This window comes from Falco punctatus, assembly GCF_963210335.1.
Source record: "Falco punctatus genome assembly, chromosome: 1".
Taxonomy (NCBI): domain Eukaryota; kingdom Metazoa; phylum Chordata; class Aves; order Falconiformes; family Falconidae; genus Falco; species Falco punctatus.
The window spans coordinates 45,262,738-45,282,206 of record NC_137580.1 but is presented as its reverse complement, the minus strand read 5'-3'; the positions used below and the strand labels follow the sequence as shown (position 1 = coordinate 45,282,206).

The following is a 19,469-nucleotide window of genomic DNA, read 5'->3' as shown; positions in this document are numbered from 1 at the left end:
CAGTCGCTATAGAGAGGGCTTTTCCATCGCCCAATCAGAACCTCCTCTAGCGCTCAGTAGGCGGGACCTAAAAGTAAATTTTGATGGTGACTTAAAACGGCCGTTGTAACACCTCCTGAGGTGTCCGGGAAGAGGAGGGGCGGGGCGGGGGGCGGAGCCCGGAGGACGCGGTGCGGAGCGTGCTTTGACGGGCAGGTCCCAAGCCAACGCCGTCGCGCCGCCCTGCTGACGGGCAGAGAGTTGAGCGAATGGGTGGCGCCTGTGGGGAGAAAGGGCGGGGCCCCGGCGGCGGCCCGGCGTGTGGCGGTGTGTATATTGGCCGGGGTGGGGACCGCCCCTAGTAAGTTCCGTGGGGAGGAGAGAGTGAGTGAGAGTCAGTGAGGCGGAGGCGGCGGGAAGAGGTTTAAATAGCGGAGACAGCGTGAGTCCCCTTCCCCTCAGCTCCCTCTCCCCGCGCTGGGCCGTCCTCCCGTGCTTCGCTGCCGCTCTCCGTTAGCTGGGGCAGGCGGAGGCGCCCGGTGCCGTTCCCCTTCCCCAGCCCGCCGCGAAGCTGCCTGCCTTCACCGCTGAGGGGTGGAGGCGGGGCGGCCCCGAGCCACGGCGGGGAGGCCGCGGCGGGTCCCCGCTCCCGGGCGGGCCGGTGCTAAGTTTCTCTGGCGAGGCGAGGCGCGGGGCGGGAGCAGCTCCCTCGCAGCCGGGCCGGTCTCGCCTTCCCCGCGGGGGAGGGGGGTGGGGAGGAGCCGAGGAGCGTGCCCGGCAGCCCCGCAGCTCTCCCGCCGGCCCGGCGCCCCCCTCCCCTGGGCGGGCGGGCGCGGGCGGCGCAGCCCTGCAGCTCCCTCACACGGGGGGAGCCGTGAAGCCCCGGCCGCGGTGGGAGGGAGCTGCTACCGCCCCCCGCCGCCTGACCGCCCCCTGCACCGCCGTGCGCTGCAAGTCCGCAGCAGCGGTTATACAGCTCTGGGGATTCTCCCCTTTTCTTTCCTTGTTGGTTGTGTTTGCGGGCTCTCAGCTGTATCTCGAGGCAGCTGTAGACCTGTCTCGGAGGGCTTGCTTGTCTCGCTGACCTCTGTTTGGTCCCTGAGAGTGGTCTACGGGAGCTGGTGGGCCGTAAGGTGAAAGCACTGGTTTAAATGAGCAGTAAATCCCTGCTGAGCATACGTGAACGTTTCCATACAGAAAAAAGGGCCTGATCCTGCTGACTGCCTCTGCTTCTGTGTGAGAGAATAAAGACGCTCCTGGAGTATTAATCTTCTGCCTGTTGACATAAAAGCTACTTTCTTGATAATAAGTAGGCTACTTTCCGGATAATATGTAGAGGACAGTGTGTTGCGATTCAGCCATAACATGTACCCTCTTGCTACCCTACATGAAGCTCCTCACTGATTTGAGCACCTTAGTGAGTGAGATGGAAGAGACTGTCAGACCTTGAAGCTGTTAGGTCTGCAGTAGACAGTGAGAAAGGGGAAACGTGCCTATCGGGAGCTGTACACGCAGCGATACAAACTTTCTTTTCTTGTTGAAGTCGGTGGCAAAAGTTCTGTTTCTTGATGCAGTTGCTTGCTAACGTCAGCAGGTGTATTTCAGGTAGTGTGCTGTTGTGGTTTGAGGCTTGAAAGAGACCCCAAAACACATACCCATTAATAATCGTGGTGGTTTTTGCTATCTTTTCTAAACTTTGTGGTTATATTATTTCTGGTCTGCAGAAGACTGTAGAAAAATAAACACAAGTATTTCCAGGAAGACAAGCATGTTTAACTTTCATGGTTTGAAAGAGCAAGTCATATTTAATAAGTGTCTGTCTTTAGAAAATTCAGTGATGTTGTTTCTTTCCAATGTGCCTAGGCCCCCTTGCAACTGAGAGCATCTATCCACCACAGAAGGATGGTGGTAAAGAAAACGTACAAAGTGATGTAACTGACTGTTAGATTATCTTCAGCTTTGTACTGCAAACTATTTTACTTGTGTTTACTCTCAGCTGCCCTAGCATTCAGTCTGGTACTGACCATAATCAGCAAACATGTGCCTAAATGTAATTTGCAAAGCCTTTGTTTAAGAAGTATATTAGTAAAAAACATTTGTGTTAGTTACACCTGGGATTAACGTTCATGTCTAGACATGATCTTGGGGCTGGATTCTGCAAGAGGATTTGTGTAAGGAGGATTTTGGCTCCATTAAGGTCTGTGCAGGGAATGGTTCACCTGAGCTTGTCAAGTGGAGGACTGAAAACCTAGCTTAGTTGTTGCTGTATTTACAGCCATAATTATGTGGCATTATAAATTCTCCCTGTTGTTTCTGTCTTAAATATTCTGTGAGCTTATATTTAGAAGGAAATTTGCTGTTCAATATTCCCTATCATTGATGCTACTGAACAGCTTGAAGTGGGCACACTTTAACTCTTTAGGTCTGTGACGCCTATAGGGACTGAAGAAGTGTGACTGGCCATGTAATTTATTAAGTCACATATGTATTTGTCTGAAACACTTATGTGCAAGTTATTTTTTTTTAATATGTAACCTCTTAATGGTCCTTTCTGATGATACAGTAGCTAATGTGGCACAAATATTCTATGGATGCAGGTTATGTGCTCAGACTGTATCTGTCTTTAAACTGGAGAATTATTGGTGAAGGTTTGTCAGACATTAGTAGCCAAAGTTAAAGGGTTTGCTTAATGGAACAGATGGCCAAGCAACCATCATGTCAGAGAAAACAGCATGTATTCCGTGTATTCTTAGTTTAACACAAGAGGGAGCATGTCTAATCTTTAACCTTTAAATATTGCAACTTCAGAGAGGAAGCTCCAAGTGTTGAGTGTCAACTAATTTATGTTCTAGGCTCCATGTGCAAATATTGATACAACCTATGTGTACTTCTGGCATGTTTTCAACTTCAGGTTGCAGCCATTGATTTATAATATAAATGTTGCAGTGATCAATGTGGAGATAAGAATGAAGCTAATGATCTTTTGAACTGGTAAAAATCTGTAGTTTCCTGCTGAATTTAACAAAATTTTTATTGTTATTGTTATTCCTGGGTCTTGGTATTCATATACAGAGGTTGTACTATGTTCTTTAATATAAGGTTAATGTCCTCTGGTCTTTGGTTTAACCTACTATACAAAGCCGAGGCTTAATTTAATTATATTTATTTTAATTACCAATACAACTTTGCTTTTACAGTTCGTATAAATTCAACTGCTTTAGTCTTAAATAGGAAATACACATTTGGAACTACTAAGAAGGTTTGTGTATCATATCTTGTTTATTTTTCCTTGTCCCCTAGTGCTGTAAAATGAAGAATAAAAATCAGCTTCCATTTTGTATTTCTTGGCATTGTCCTGTTCAATCATAATCTAATAGTTAGTCCTTGTTTAGTGTCTTATTAATGTGAATTAGCAATTAGTTAAAATCAGGCAGTGCATACAGAATACTCCAGACCTTTAGGAGGACCCTACTCATTTGACAGTGTCTTAAAAGCATTTAAATAGTCTTCCGCTTTGCTCCAGGTCAATGATTAGAAAAAAAAATCCGTATACCATGAAGCATTGCATGCAGATTATGTATCTTTCAGAAACATAAATACTCTGGATGTTATTTGGTGGAGCAAAGCAGCAACCATAGTGCTCTGCTTCCGTGTGCTGAAGAAAACTGCAGTGTATTGAGATTTTACTACACTTGCTTCTCTTTCCTCTTTGTGCACATAACTTCTGTGCTAGGGTGGCAGAAGTGAATGTATATCACCATCGTTTTCTCACTTTAGCAGATGAGACTGGCCTGAGGCAGTGATATAGTCCTGTGTTGGATCAGGTGGGAGCACAGGTTGCCCCACTCTTCCTCTGAGTAAATGGGTGGTGATTGTACTGTCCGTCTTAAAATGGAGAAGTAGAAGCTATAGTCTTCTGGTGAGTTGTGATGTTTGTGAAGTATTTAGGACCATACCTTTTATCTACATTACTTTTTTCTTCTGAATAGCGAGATAAATTTTGGTGTTTTTTAACAACTACTGTGCACAGTGTTGACAGAATAAGGTGTTAATATGAAAGCAGCTTGTCTTCAAAATATGCCAGGCAGCTGTCTTTGTAAGACAGAAATGTGAGATGACCTGTACTAATATCAGATACCTTGAGATAGGTGTTCAGTAAGTATTAAGACTTTTAGAAGGTAACAAGGATGAGACAGTTCCTACTGGGGACATGGTTGCTTTACCAAGTTATTCACAGCAATGGAGCATTTTTAATGAATTGCTCCATTTTAATGGATGCTACTTGATTTTGTGTAATACATATGCAACAGTACTGTCAGAAATTCGTAGAGGGCAGAGGGACACCTTTTGTTGAACAAGTGTTGATATACTGAGTTTTGTAAGGATCAAATGAGCGGCCTGTTGTTTTTGCTGGCCCCTATCAGTCAAAAGGGTCAAAACTTAATGCTTTGGTTTTCGCACCCAGCAGACTTAGGCCATTGCACATTTTTTACATGAAATGCATATTTTTGCTTTAAAAGAAGGTAATAATATGACTGTATAGTTGTGGTTTTTTCATATTGTAACTTTAAGCATATAACCGAAAAGTGTATTAGTGCATCTGGTTTATGTAAATAGGCTGGAGAAGTTGGCTTTATTTCTGTATCTGAGAGGAAATTACCAAGAGTGTGAAAACGCAACAAACAAAAAAAGCTGCCACAAACAAAACCCAGCGATTAACAACAGCAGGAGAGATTGCCCTGATGTGCCACAGTTTAGACCATTGTTGTGAAGTAGTAATTGCAGATCAGAGGCTTTGTTTCCTTATTTTAGCATGATTGTAAGAACACTTTCCTTATCAGGGGAAAATGCAGATGCACTCAGCGACTGAGGTTACAAAGTTACCATAATGGATTAGAGTTGAGACCCTCAGTAGAGTTCGTTGTCTGTGCTGAATCAGCTGTGTGAGCAGACAATTTAATATCTCTGTTACGAATCTGGCACCTTCCAGGCAATGCATGCGTGTAGAAGTTATTTAGAAATTATTCCATGTTTACACAAACCGGTTTTCAGGTGTCAAAGTAATAATTTGCTTTATAAAAAAAAGAAGGGGGGCAAAAATTTACTGTGTAGATAAAATTCTTGTGAAATCTCATTCAAAAAAGAAGACTTTCATTTGCATAAAAAATGGCATGTGGGACATGGTGGTAAAGTACACAGCCTCCTGTAACTTTCTGAATGGTCTAAATGGATGTTTTAAAATGCAGAGGGGAGGGGGCTTACCTGTGAGCAGTATTTTAGCCATGAGCAATATTTTTTGTTCCTTTTTGAGTTACAGCCCCCTGAAAAATGGGGGGTGGGGGGGGTGGGGGGTGGTGTTAGAAAGAAAGTGCTGACACAGCCTTAACTACAGAGCAGTGCCCTGCATGCTGCTGCAATAATTGTCCAAGGCAGTGTTTTCTGCTTTCCTGCCATTGTGCTTTACGTTCCTTTAATTAATTCCATTTTTAACTTTCTGAAAGTTTGATATTATTTAAAGCCCATGGCGTGTGTGCAAAAGCCAGCGGAGTAAGGTTGTCAGAGTAGCATGGACTTGTTAATCTCAGCCTGATCTTGTCAGTAACAGCAGAGCAGAGGGAGAGGAACTCCGGCTGGGGCAGCGCTCCAAAGGTTTGTCTGTTATTTTTATACCTAAATTACGTCTTAGTGGCAAACTATTCAGTATGCGGAGCGTTGTCGGCGATCTGTAGATTCCGTAGTTGCGAATATGTGTGCGTTTAGCCGTGTTGTTTGTTTGCGAGAGGAGAGGTTTGCCTCTGTGTGTATCGGGGAGAGCGAGTGTGTGTTACGATCGGGGAAACGCTGAAGAAGAAGAAACCCTGTTGGTTCTCCATGCAAATGACCGCTTTGGTTGTAACAAAAGCCTTGATGTTGGGCTTGGAAAAATGATCTGACAGTGTAACAACCCCAGGCCACTTTCGCCATGTTTTTGTTTATGCATGTTTCATTCCGTTTTCCGTAGCTATCTCGCAGATGTTTCCAATTTCACTGTGGGTTGGTGTTTTTTTTTTTAACACCGTTGAGCCTTTTTGGAGTTAGCAAGAAAACGTGTGAAAGAATGTTAACAAAACAGAGAGGTGTTGCAGATGTTTATACTTTAGTTCTTGCGTTGCGCCTGACGATACTGGCAAAGGGATACAGTGCATATGAAGGAACGTAAGAAGCATCTGTTTTAACTGCCGAGCTTGTAATTTCGAAATGTGCCCATTGTAACTTGAATATTAACATAAACAGATGAAGTGAGCACGTTCCCGGCACAATGTGGCTGGTCGAGATCTCATTTGTTTGCTACTGTTTTTGAACAAAAAAAAAAAAGGGGGGGGGGGGGGGGCGAGTAAGAGCAAGGAAAAGAATATCTGTGACACAACATGTATGCTCCTAGATAAACTCCTGCCATCTCGGAGTGCCTCTAAATATTTGAACAGCTTCAGTTAAGTCAAATAAAATCGGTTACCATGAGAAACAAAAAAGTCTAATAGAATAGTTGAGCACACTAATGAAAATCTGAATGCAAAATTGTTCCTGAATCATTCAAAGAACTGAATTAGATAGAAAATCTTTACAGTAACAGTCATAGTAACACATTTAAGCATTTTGGCTTCTGAGATCCTGGAAAACAACACACTGTATAGAAATAGCAGAGGCGGATGGTATGGTATCTTACAGTCACGTAAATTGAAATTTAATTGTCTACTAATGATATTAAAATCGCTCTGGTTTTAGGATTTTTATGCTTGTTGAGTGTATTGAGACACACACAAATAAAATCTGAAATCATAAAAGGACAATGATTCAATGTCCGGAGCCAGTGGTTAAATCAGATGTGGTAACTATGGTGAGAGGTAAAGTTACTTAGCTTCTCACAGACCGTGCATGTGTGGATTTCTTTTTGTATAATGGAGATTAAGGGGAAAAGGATTAGAAAATCTAAAGAGAAATTTTGAGTAGGAGACCTGTAGCCTTGGTCTGGGATTTAACACTGAGGAGGCTTTTAGAACAGAGGCAGGGTAGAAGTAAACCCTCTCTTTTAATATATATTGATGATAATTCTAGAAAGGAATCTTTCTGGTTGGGAATATCAACAGTAGCTCATACATACAGGAATGAAATAAATCCTTTCCATATTAAAATAATCCTCCTACTCCAATGAAACAAAACCAGAATATTTTTACATTACCAAGTGACAGCATAAAATCAGGCAAAGCCTGATATTCTGAATTAACTCATTTTAGGTTCTTACAGAATTAAGTGATATTGATTCATTTGGATTGCATGGCATTCCTATTTTCAAGCATACATATGCTATGTATTTAGGAGATTTTTTTTAAACCTTAAAAATGGTGGTCATATGAAGTGGAAAATACAATCAGAGCTTAGTGTTCTAGCTGGTAAATATTGGGGGAGTTTGAACTGCAGCCAGAGAGACTTTGAACGTGCTTCTGATTTTCCTTGAGTTGAGAGGGTTCAGCATTACCCTGAGCTTTTCCAGGAAGAACTTCAGATTATGCTGATCAGCTCAGAGGGATATGGGAAGGATTGTCATGCTTGCACATAGAAGTCATATGTTCTGAGAGAACCACCAGAGATACTAATTAGTGATTAGCTGTTTGGAATACTTAGGAAACAGAAAAGGGAGAGGTCAGGTTTAATTGCCAGTATAAAGGGACCATTTCCCTATAATAAGGAAAAGTGCATTCACTGTGACAGTCCAGAGACATCTTGGGGATGCGAGCTATGTTCAGCTTTCTAGTAATGGAGGTTAAAACATACCGGGCTTTTGGCAATGTATTAGAAACATCTTTAATAAAATAATTAAAAGTTTTGAGTTTCCCCCTCCCTCCCTTCCCCCCTGCCCACCATAGTACTTGAAAACCACTTGTTTTATGGGAAGTCCACAGGGGAACCAGTAGTTCAGCATAGTCTAGACACTTGGGGTTAAAAGTTTTAAGGTGTTTATAGATTTGCTAGGAAACACTTTTAGCTTTTTTTGTATGTCTTAATCCCACAATTTCTTAAGTGTTCTAAGAGTGTGTTATCAGATACCTGATCAGGAGACTGCATTCACCACAAGGTACAAAAATATGGGTTGAACCTGTTGAATGGAATAGACGCTTCTGGCCTTCAGGCAAAATTATAAATATCATTTATTATTTTATAGATAATAGACTCAACAGCAATGTATCTCATCATCATTACAAATTGTTTTCACAATAGAAATTATCAACTCAAAAGTTACTGATTTTTGGTTTTAAATTTTCACGTCTTGAAAAGTACTAAAAAACCCCACTAGCTGTGTTCTGTCCAAATAGGGAGGAAGGGGAAGAAAGGGAATTCCATTGCTGCTGTTAGTGGACAATGTTTTGCTTTTTTCCTGTTGCTGGAGTTGTATGGAATGGTACATTGTTATTGCATTAATAATGGATTATTATTTCAGATGAAAATTTTTATGTATATAAAGATTGCTATTTTAGATTGAAGCAGAAAGCTTCCATAAGCTAGAGCAAAATTCAGATATAGCTATTGATGCATGACAATTCATTTCATTGTTCAATGTATTTTGAAATTGTTTTATCATCCTCCTTTATTAGGATATGCTATATTTAAGAGCGATATACCTGATATTTCAGGCACAGGATGCTGTGCAACATAATGGATAGGAATACTGGAATCGGAGCAAATAGTGTTTTCCTTGCTTTGCTATTGGATTAGGGCAAGTCAATTCAGCTTTCTGTTTTCCATCTACAGAAGGGGTATAATGGTAATTCCTTTTTAAACTACTTCAGTATCTACTAATGAAATTTTGAGAGAAGCAATATTTTGTCTTACAGCAGCAGACACGACAATGGATGGTGGATACTCACATATTTGCATCAAAAGTCATAAACATTAAAAAAATTAAACCACTAGTGATTTGGTAATAAAATGTTTCCAGAAAAAAAAGTTCGGGTTAGCACTAATAAGGCATTTCAAGACTGTTGTTGCTAATTTAGGTGTTTTTTAGGTAGCTGAGTATCAGCTGACTGGTTAGTACCTTGATATTGAGTATTAACAGATTCTCAGTCTCTGTTTTAAAATTTCAGACAAAAGTTGGGCCTTCATTGATTTGTTCAACTGTTCTGTTGGGATTCAGCCAGAAGTGTAGTTTTAGCAGCATTTTAGGATGTTGAAAAATAAAGAAGAACCCTCCATTTCCCCAATGAGACTTATTACATTAGTATCAAAGAATCACTGACCTTCGTGAATAAATTTGTAGATTGCAAAATCAAGAAATGCAAGATTGAGAATTCCAGTGCAAACAGTTATGTTTGTGCTTAATCTCAGACAGCTGAATAATTTCACTTAAGTCACTGGGTCTACTGAAGTGAATAAAGGTTTTCAGGATTAAAGTTTACAGTATTAATCTTGTTCTTTTTGTGCATGGTCATGGAAATTCTCCAACGCAATGTGAAGTCTGAAGTGTTCTAAGGTCTTTGAGAGATGTCTCTCGCTCCATTTGCACATTGTATGAAGCTATGTAAATTGGTTTCAGGTGCAATGTAGGGTATAAGGGTAACTTAATGCTGAAAATCAAGTGTGAAACAAAGTTGAGAAAGAATTAGAGTGGACTGTCAGACTGTACAGGGTATTAATCGCAGTTCACAATAGGGCTTATCATTTGTAACTTGCCAAGGACGGTTCAGTTTAATCAATTGCCAGAGAGGAGCAGTTAAATATTAAATTTGATAGTAAAAATCAAGAAATCATCGTTTCAAGATCAAATGGCATCTTAATTTTCCAGTTTCCTTCCTGTGTTACCTGCTTCAGTTATCTACTTGTACCTTTCAGTACTTTGTTTACTGAAAATGACCATTTGCTGTTTTTTATTCTTGGATATAGTTGAAATGACATGAAACTTTTAAAAATATACTTTTATTTTGTTGTTCAAAGAATGAGCTTTTATTCAAAAAAACTTTAGAATCCTAAAAACAAATTTTGCCAACAGTTTTCCATTTGACAGGAATATTTTTCTTCATCTGGAGAACAAGTCAATATAGCTTAGTTTGTAAAATTTGCTTTTACAAAGCTATTTTCTGTCTACACAATGTCTGGAATGTGTCTTAGCACATAAATAATAGGATAAATAAAAGTGGGGTTTTTTTTATACAAACAGCTTCTGCTTATATTTCTCAGTAAGTGCATGTATGTGGAGAAGGATTCTAGCTTTGAGAAATCGAGTGCATGCTCTATCTAGTAAATTATGTCATTTGTTAGCTTGGTAAATCTTAGAGCGTCAACTACATGACAGTTTCCCGTTAGAACAGTAGAGATTAGGTGGGGTGTCTGTGGAAATCATTGTAACTTATACTGTGTTGTTAATGTATTTCTCTACCTTTCTCAGATAACTGTGTTTGAGTTTTGTAGAGGACACAGCCAGTGAGAAGTGTGTAAACTGGCAATGCCTGTGCAAATTGGAGTATTTTGCAAGGAAATAATGACAGTTTGAAAGCTTTTGCATGCTCTTTTTTTCTACCTTTCATTTCCCTGCTTTTCTTGCTGATAGGCCTCCAGAAAGAGTGTGGCATGACATTTTCTTTTATCTCCTCTAAAATTTTAAAATGTGTGGGTATGCCGCCTTCTTTTTTGGTACTTCATTTATGCTGCCCTGTGACAGACAAATAGAGATAGAAGTTGATGTTTAAAGAATATATTATTTTAAGTACTTTCAAGCATAGAATCTTTGTTTTGGACATTCAGTCATTCACCTTCCATTTCTGCATTGAGTGATTATCAGTGCCATAGTAATTCTGACTTTTCCATGTAAGTGGTGCAAATTTGATCTAATGCAGTTGGTATATCACACCTCAGGCCCTCTGGAACAAATAGATACAAAAAAGAAAGTCCATGATGTCCTTCAGTGTGAGTAGAGAGTGAAGGTGACCAGCAGAGTTCAGACTGCAAGACATGGTCGAAGAGATTTGTTAGCTTAGTTGTTGTGCACAGGTCGATGTGTTTCCTGAAATGCTGGCACAGAAATTAAAGAAAATGCTGTTTACTTTTAGGGTCAAAGTATCTGGGAAAGATTCTGTGGAGAAAAGAATTGCCATTTCCCCATCTACTCAAGAACTGTGGGATAGGAAATTGATTTTGCCCACTTTTACCCCCTGGGAAGTCAGCTTGGAGAAAGTGAAGATTTTGGTAGAGTGATTACACCATAAAAGTTAAGCAGATAAAATCCTTTAATCTATTTAAGATATACTGTATTACTTTGAGCCCTACACTGTTATACTGGTGAAGATATCAAAAACATGGTAATGTATTCATACCCACAGAGGCAATAAAAAAATTAACTTTTCTGATCCTGATAGGACTGTATCAAAATAAACATACTTGCATCCTGATTGTGTATCAAGGTTTTGGGACCTTGTTGATGCTTATTTTGAGTAAGACTTAATTAAATCTAGGTCCTATTGCTTTTAACTTGAGCATCTCAGCTTGCCCAGTTAAGGGAGGACTTAACATGTGGAAGTGCTGAAAACTTGTACAGAAAAGATTGCCTACTCCTGCTGTGACTGGGGGAAAGCAGTCTAAACCTATAGAGGACATTAAATTAGCAGTAGAGTGCACAAGTTGTAAGAATAGATAGTTTCAGATCTCTAATTAGCCTTGTACAGCAAAATTAGTAGTACGTAGTTATCTGTGGTGCATATTTTTAGCATTCTTTAATGTCATTCTAGCTTTTGGATGCTTGCATTTGATTTTAAGCTGTTGTGTTCTGCGATGCCATCTTTACCTCCTCATTTTTTTCAGTGTCTAGTTGGTTGATAGTGTTTTGCCTTGCAGTAGTGTGTTCTAAATGTGTCTGTGTGTATATATATATCTAAATGTTATTTTTTTTCTGATTTAGAGCTCATTGGTGATAGCTTTGTCTGCTAGTCACAAGTTTCCAAGAAATGCCAGTAAGATTTTCTGCTCCTATGTTTGTAGATATGTTTTTAGATGGAGTAATGTCTGAATCAGGTAAGAAAAGGCACAATCTAGTCTTGAGGTGCTTCATAGATCGTGCTTGTCCAGATCTACCTTGTGAGAAAGGGAATGTTAGCAAGCCTGAGAAGATGTAAGTGGGTGTTTTTTATGTGTAGAGGTATATAGGATAAAATGCTAATTTCTAGCACAAAGTTCGTTTACAGTCTTGAAAGTTCCTCAGTGTGTTTGTTATCTTTTGTCTCAAGCAACTTTGGCAGCTGTTTTCTGTCCCAGTGCTTTGATTTTGTAGTCATTTTTCCATCTTCATAATATTGATGAATTGGAGTATTGTCAGCTGGAGATCCTCAGATTATAAAGATGGGGATAAAATCCAAAATCTTTCCTAGTGTTTTGACAGGAGGCAATGACATTCTGACTGTTGAAAGGTAAAGAAAGGCTCAAGTGTGCAGAGCACCATGCTATGTACAGTTGGACTGGTGTCATTTTCAGGAAGCCACTTCTCTGAGTGACAGCCATTTCCATAACATGGTTTACTCTGAATTCTGATGATATCATGATTAGAAATTAATGCTTCTGAAGAAATGATCTGGATATGTAACTGTAACTTGTTTCATATCCCATGTCAATTTTTAAACTCCTTGACGTTAGAGCACCTCTCCTTTATGATACATTTAATATCTTAGTGTTACAAAAAGTGAGGGCTTTTGTGTAGTCTTAACTGTAAAGTTCAGACTGACATATCTTTGTATCCTGAAAGGTGTTGTCTTAATTTCACCATTTGGCTTTAAAATTTAATTACTAAAATATGTTACCACATACCATCTTTTTTAATGGATTCACAGGGGGCTTTTTTAGAGGTGTAAGCATTAATTTCTAAGAGTATGCCTGCTGTAGTTCCAGTATTCTTTCCTAAATTAATAATTGGTATAAAATTGGTCTTAATTGGCAGTAATCAAGTTTGTTTACTTCTGGAAGGAGTTACTGTGTGTATGTGTTGAACTCCACGAAGCCAATAGGTACCTAAAGTTGCTATGAAGGCTTTTAGTGAGGCAATGATTATTTATTGTAAGTATAGAAAGTCTTTTATGTTAGTAGGCTGTTACCCAATGCTAATTAAAAATGACAGTCACTATCATTGCAAATAGTAACCATTGAATATGCAATAAAAACATCCAAAGCAGCTTATTAACTGCTAAAAGGGGCTAAAAATATGCAGTGCAGATATTAATTTGTCCTATCATCTTGAGAAGTTAGCCTACAGTAGGAAACCTATCTGGTGATGTGTGTTTCTCATAAATTAGCTTTTTTTTCTATTAGTAGTCTTTGCATTTTCTTTAGTACCTTTAAATAAAAGGCATGATGTAAACAATAGGTATTATAAAGACCAGATTATTTTAATATGATTTTTAAGAGGTAATTGTACAGTTCTGGCTTAGACTTTGTGCACTTTGATAACAAAAATGCTATATATTTCATCAGCTTGGGATTGCAGTAAAATTTTAATTTAGAAATAGTGTTATGACTAGCTACTTGTCAAAATATTCCATTTCTCTTTATACTAATGGCTGCATTATTTAGTTTCACTGCTGTGAAAGTTTTGCACAGTTTGCAGCCTGAGTCACATCAATGTGTTCACACTGATGTCAAGACTGACAATAAAAACAGGTCTCATAGAAAGAGAAAGATAAGGCACTAGATTATCATTCAGCATTCCATTTTTGTTAGTTGTTCGACATATGGATACATACTTCTGGATAGGACAGTTAACTTCAGATTAAATTAAAACTAAATTCAGTTTAAACTTTAAATGAAATGAAATATTGGCACATCAACTATCACTCTACAGTAACGAAGAAATTGTCTTTTATTATGTGTGTGCTGGTACTTTTAAGGAAGAATATACTTTCATAAAGCCAATACAAGTAGTGAAACTGGTATATATACAAAATGAGTAATATATGGGGTTTTAACAAATAAGTGGTGTATCAAAGAAGGTGGTTCCCAGCAATATTTTGTTGTCAGATGTGGTGTATCCTCTAAGTTTTATGGGTGCAGCGTGTTAGCAGAATAAACAAACATCCTGTCCCTCTTTAGTCTTGCTACCAAAATAATATTACATTCAACCAAAAATATCTCACATTGTCAAAGACAAACATGCCACAGCAATTGTCATTTTCATGTCCCAAAGCAGACTTTGTGATGAAGGTTTCCCTCTTCAGCATTGACTTTTGAGTAATTAGGAAGGTTATGCTAAGTAAGCATCAGGTGGAAAACCTGCTACAGTTCTTGTGTGGGAAAATAAAAACTTAACAGGAACTGCCTGTTATGCATCCATCAACACGCATCTTGGAATCAGCGGGCTGGAGAAAGCAATAAATAGAAACTTTAAAAGTGTCGATGCACATAATTTTTGTCATATTGCCAATTGTAAAACTCAGATCCAACAAGAATCTGGAATTTGAATTGACAGGCCCGAAACTTCTACTGCTTGAGTTTTCAGATATCCTGATACAGTCCAAAATGGGTCTTGAGAGTTTTTGGTTTTCAGAAATGTGTGCTAAATTCTGTGTGATATTAATCTATCCAGAATATATATTTAGCCTGTTTGTAGTGCCTTACGAGACCTAGTTATAAACCGGTTTTCTGTTCTGTTGGATGCTATGTTAATCTGAAAAAAAAAAGTATCCCTGATGAGTCTGTCAAAGTATGAAATGGGAAACAGAAAATGGATTCACACAAGCAGTAGTTAAGTAACTGACAATTAACAGAAAGTTCTCTGCAAGCCTGGCACATGGTGCAGATGGACTGTAGTGATGCTTGCTTTGGAAGTACAGTAAATGTGCAGTGGATATGCTGAGCTGATTGGTAGTGAGAGGCTGACTTTCATGGGCTGTGATGGACTAAAAGATAAGATGATGGTAGGCTGTAGAGTAGAAAGGTAGAAAATATCTACCTTTCTGTCATACTGTAAGAAAGAAGGCTCAGCCTTGTCAATGTCTGTGTACCCCATAGGGGCTTAGAGAGGAACGTTTCCATGGATTTTTCTGCTCCTTCAGAGCCAAAAGTGGCCTGTAGCAAGTTGTGTCATCACCTAATGATCTGTACGATCTTTCCTCTTCTCTAGAGAAAACATCTGGCATCTTTTCATGAACTGCCTTTAGTGCTAAAGCTCTGCACTTTACAGTCTTCATCTTCTCCCTTCCACGTGGTGTGTAGATGGATTGCTTGCTTTTTTAATTTAAGCAGAGCAGAAAATTCACTGTCTGAGCCTGGAAATACAATTATGCATTCAAATAGTGAAAGTTGGTGCAACTTGTCCTCCCCAGTGGGAAGTATTCCCTATTCATTTGTTGCATTACTTTTCTTTAGTTCCAGCTAGTTCTTTGATATTTGGAAGTCCCTTACGTGGGGACAGTATGATAGAGTTGCTTAGATTATTGAGCAGGATGGAGTGTGCTCCTCCTTCATTTGTGGCTGCTGATTGTCAAACTAGGTATGATGCCCTTTTACTGTTCTTTTTGACTGGGGATTTACTATTGCAAGAACATTTAAAATAAACTAATAATCATTTGTATTTGCTTATTTTTGCTTTCTAAACACAGGCTTATAAAGGAAGACTTTATGATATAGATTGGAGCTGTATGTGTTATAAGATCAATAATGTAATAAAGCATTTTGGACGCTGTTGTGCTTAATATGAGATGTTATGACAGACGTCTCAGTTATGCGCTAAAGAAAAAATATGGTGTTGACTCAAAACATTTTAAAAAAATATTCTTAATTTGTGGGGGGGAAGCAGATAGAAAGAAGACTGAACTTAGCCAACTTTAACCCTACAATATACTATGCATGTAAAAGCAAAAAAACCACCCCAACCAAACCCAAAAAGGGGATGCTGTTGGTTTTCAATTCTCCATATTTCAAATGTAGACAATCTTCATTGTGAGCCATTGCATCTATATGAGTTATGTTAAGAATTATGCTGTGATATTCAAATTAAGGAACAAAACTTTTTGCCCTGTTTGAGCGAACTCTGAAACAGGAGAAGACGGGGAATTTGTTCCCTTCCCCACCTAGCTTTGGAGGATGAGATACATGCTTGATTTTATAACACTGAAACAATCATTACATTTAGTTCTAACTCCAGATCAAATTTAGGAAGATGATGGAGTGTGGACATGCACTGTAGACAGATGTATGCCTCTGTGGGGAGCAATGCGTTAGTGAAGAATTGATGCTGGAGATCCTTAGATTCTTCTTTGGTCACTGAAAAAAATCAGATGAACCCTCAGATGTTCCAAAAGTTAGTGTTAAAGCAGGACCCTGATACTCAGGAATGATCCTGGCTGAAATGGTGGATGCTTTTGAGGTATAAATCTCCATACTTCATACTTCAAGATAGCAGTAAGAAAATGTGTGATTTAAAGAACATAAGTGTTTTGTGTTTTTTTGTTGTAGGTTCAATTTATCATATAAAACTACTGTATCTGATGTGGATCAAGTCATAGGTTAACTTGATAGTCACATTTATATGGTGTTTCTAGCTTTCTGTGTATTTCTGTATGGTTTTAAAGGATTTGGGTTATAGTTGATGAACTACAAAGATGACATAGACCTGAAAATTAAGGCAATAACTGCCACCTCAGTCTTACATATTAGTCAGCTTTACAGCACAGTAAAACATTACCAAGCAATATAAAACATTAACATCACCAGTACTGTAATGGCTCAGTCCTCTTAAAGCTGAACATTGTTTCTTCCGTGTACTTCCATTGGAATTGGTAGGGAGTAATCTCAGTGATCTAGAAATGTTATGTTGTAAGTCATGGTACAGCCAAGTGATTACTAGGACGAAATTAAGATAATGCTTTTAGGATTCCTTTATGTTTTTTCTCAGTTTAATTTTACTAGATTATTGTGGGTTTTTTTAAACAACCAGGAATCACTTGTGTACTTTGCCTTCTGGTATTGTCTGTTAGTGTCCAAAATATAGAGCTGAATATTGGTGAGAAAATAACTGAGGTTTTAAAGCAAGTTGTTTTTAATAAAAGTCTAGCTGACATAAAGTCTGTTTCTCTGCTAGAACAGGCAATAATTACACCTTTTATTTAGGGACTGAATTTCAGTTTTGATGACCTAAAGTTTGGAAATTAGCTACAAAAAACTTTTCAGTTTTTCTTTAAAGAAGCTTTGTAGCTTTTCCATTTCTGTATGATGGATTACTGGAAGAACTATCTTAAAAATAACAGCTGCTTTCAGTTTTTATTTGGGTCAGGTGTTTTTGTAATATAGCATGTTTAATGCTATGACAAAATTAAGGGAATTAATCTTTAATTGAAGAAATGTATTTCTGTGAAGTGACATAGACTAATACAGCTAGTGATAGGAATGTGTGAGCTCCACACCAGATGTGAATTGTGGAACTGAAGCAGTGTAAGTGGCTGGTCACTTCTGACAAACTCTTCATAGTTACTTGTTTTTCACCAATATGAGTACTTCAGGATAAGGGAGGATGAGCAATGAAAGAGGGTGCTTGCCAGTGTGATAGCTGTATGATAAAAACGTCTGGCTTGTCACTTTGCTCATGATTTTATCAGTAAAAGTTCCGGATAAAATTGTAATTATTAGTTTGTCTGTGATAACGTTGAGGTTTGGCTAAAGTATTGAGATGAAATAAACCCTATAATCTCTCACATTCAGGTTTTCTAAATGTTTGTTTGGTGTGGCGTTGTTCTGGAATTGCTTCAAGATTTTTTTTGTTTCATGGTACTCCATTATACTCTGGATTTAATTGCAAATAGCAAGATATAAAACTATTAAATTTTAGTAAATTTTAAATTAAGTTGTATTAAGTTGTCTTGTAGACCTAAGTCTTGGAAAACCTGACTTGGAAGGTGGAATAAAAGGACTAATTAGAATGTAATCTGAAGAGAAGGTTGCTAAGGGTAGATGTAACAACTTCCAGGTGTGCAAGAAGTTTTTGTGGAGTCATGGTGGAGAGTACAAGAAATAAGGAACTTAGATCACAGCAAGAGAGAGTCAGGCAGGTTGAACTTTATTAAAATCAAACCAACAGATTTTTTTTAAGCATAATGATACAGAAACTGTGGGATCAGCTGCCTGGAAATCCTACACAGTCTCTGTTATCTGAGACTTTAAGCTCTAGTATAGACAACTTCTGTCAGGAATGAGAGAAGTATAGATGATCCGGGCTTGGGAAAGGAGCAGGCCAGATGACCTTTTGAGCTCTCTTCCAGTTTCTTTTTCTATGAACCTAAGAATAGAATGGGACAACCATGAAAAGTTTCAGTACCTCTCATGTTTTTTAAATTGTGGTTTTTAGTGAAAGGGCTATCACTTCAAGTCAATGTTGTTGGTTTGGCACATGTATTCTTGGGCAGTTAACTGTCAGCAATAACTAGCATGTTTAACTAGTTTCCAGGATGAAGCTGTAAGTACTAAATGCTAACAGTTAGTTTGCTAAGATTCCAGTTCACTGTTCATTTAAAAGTGTTCTTTAATACTTTCTAATGTATGCAAGGACATTAGTATGCAGCTGTTTAGGAGTGCCAGTCAATGTGTTGGTGTGATCTGTTTTTCGTTTTTTGTCGCTTTTGAAAAATCTCTCTTTAGCATGCCAGCTTTTCCTATTCTGCAATTTGGCTTTAAAGATATGAGATGCAGCTCTGGAGTGTTTTCATCCTGTGGGTTTTTTAATCTGGTGTGGCCTGGTATTTTATGAACTCCCTAAGTGCATTTGTGTAAATGCTTATTCAGCCCTCATGAGTTTATTCGTGACTATATTGCTAAAGCATTTGGGAGTTCATTATGTTCATGCTTCCACATGAATGAAGTTGTTTTCTCTGAAAGTAGAGTTTTTGAAGAATTTTCTTCTTGATTTCCAAAGCTGTTGACCTACTGTTACGTAATTATGCAATTACTACTTACGCAATGAAAGCTCAGCATTTGCATACCTTCTTGTTGGGCTGCGTGCACTATTTAGATGGCTGAATCTCCATGAGAGGTGGGTGGGAATTCAGGTGCATGGACTAGGTTCCATTCTCACTGTTTGCACTCTTTCATGGTGTGCACTTTTGGAAACGTTTGAGAGTCACTTGGTTTTTTATTTTTTGGGGCAATTCTGCCCTCCCATCCCCCCCCCAAAGATGAGAGATGTAATGAGAAAATCATAGTGTCCTCCCAGCATAGTTTGTCTCATTTAGTAAACCAAGTGAGACTCTTGAGGAGAATGACTGTATTTACTGTTTGACTTGAAAGCTAAGCCCCAAAATTTGATTATTAGATTTATTGGTTTGTTCATAAGGACAATTCTGTCTACAATTTTAGGGCTGATTATTGTTAATCTCATGGTGTGTCTGGACAGGTGATTCAAAGTTATGCTGAATAAACAGTAATTTTTCTTTTGTTCTTCATGGCCTGAGTGTTTAGTGAGATCTAATTAAGCTGGACCTTGAGAGGCCCACCCG

The 19,469-nt window shown here is 38.6% G+C and overlaps 1 protein-coding gene across 2 annotated transcripts in view; it reads left to right on the top strand.

Annotated features, from left to right (window-relative positions):
- Positions 1-317: 317 nt before the first annotated feature.
- Positions 318-19,469, top strand: part of CTBP1 (C-terminal binding protein 1) — a 251,265-nt gene continuing 232,113 nt past the window's right edge. The window contains exon 1 of one of the 2 annotated variants that reach the window (XM_080366770.1): positions 318-421. The gene's annotated coding sequence lies outside the window, so the exon portion shown is untranslated. The remainder of the gene's footprint in view (positions 422-19,469) is intronic. The other variant, XM_080366769.1, reaches the window with a different exon arrangement.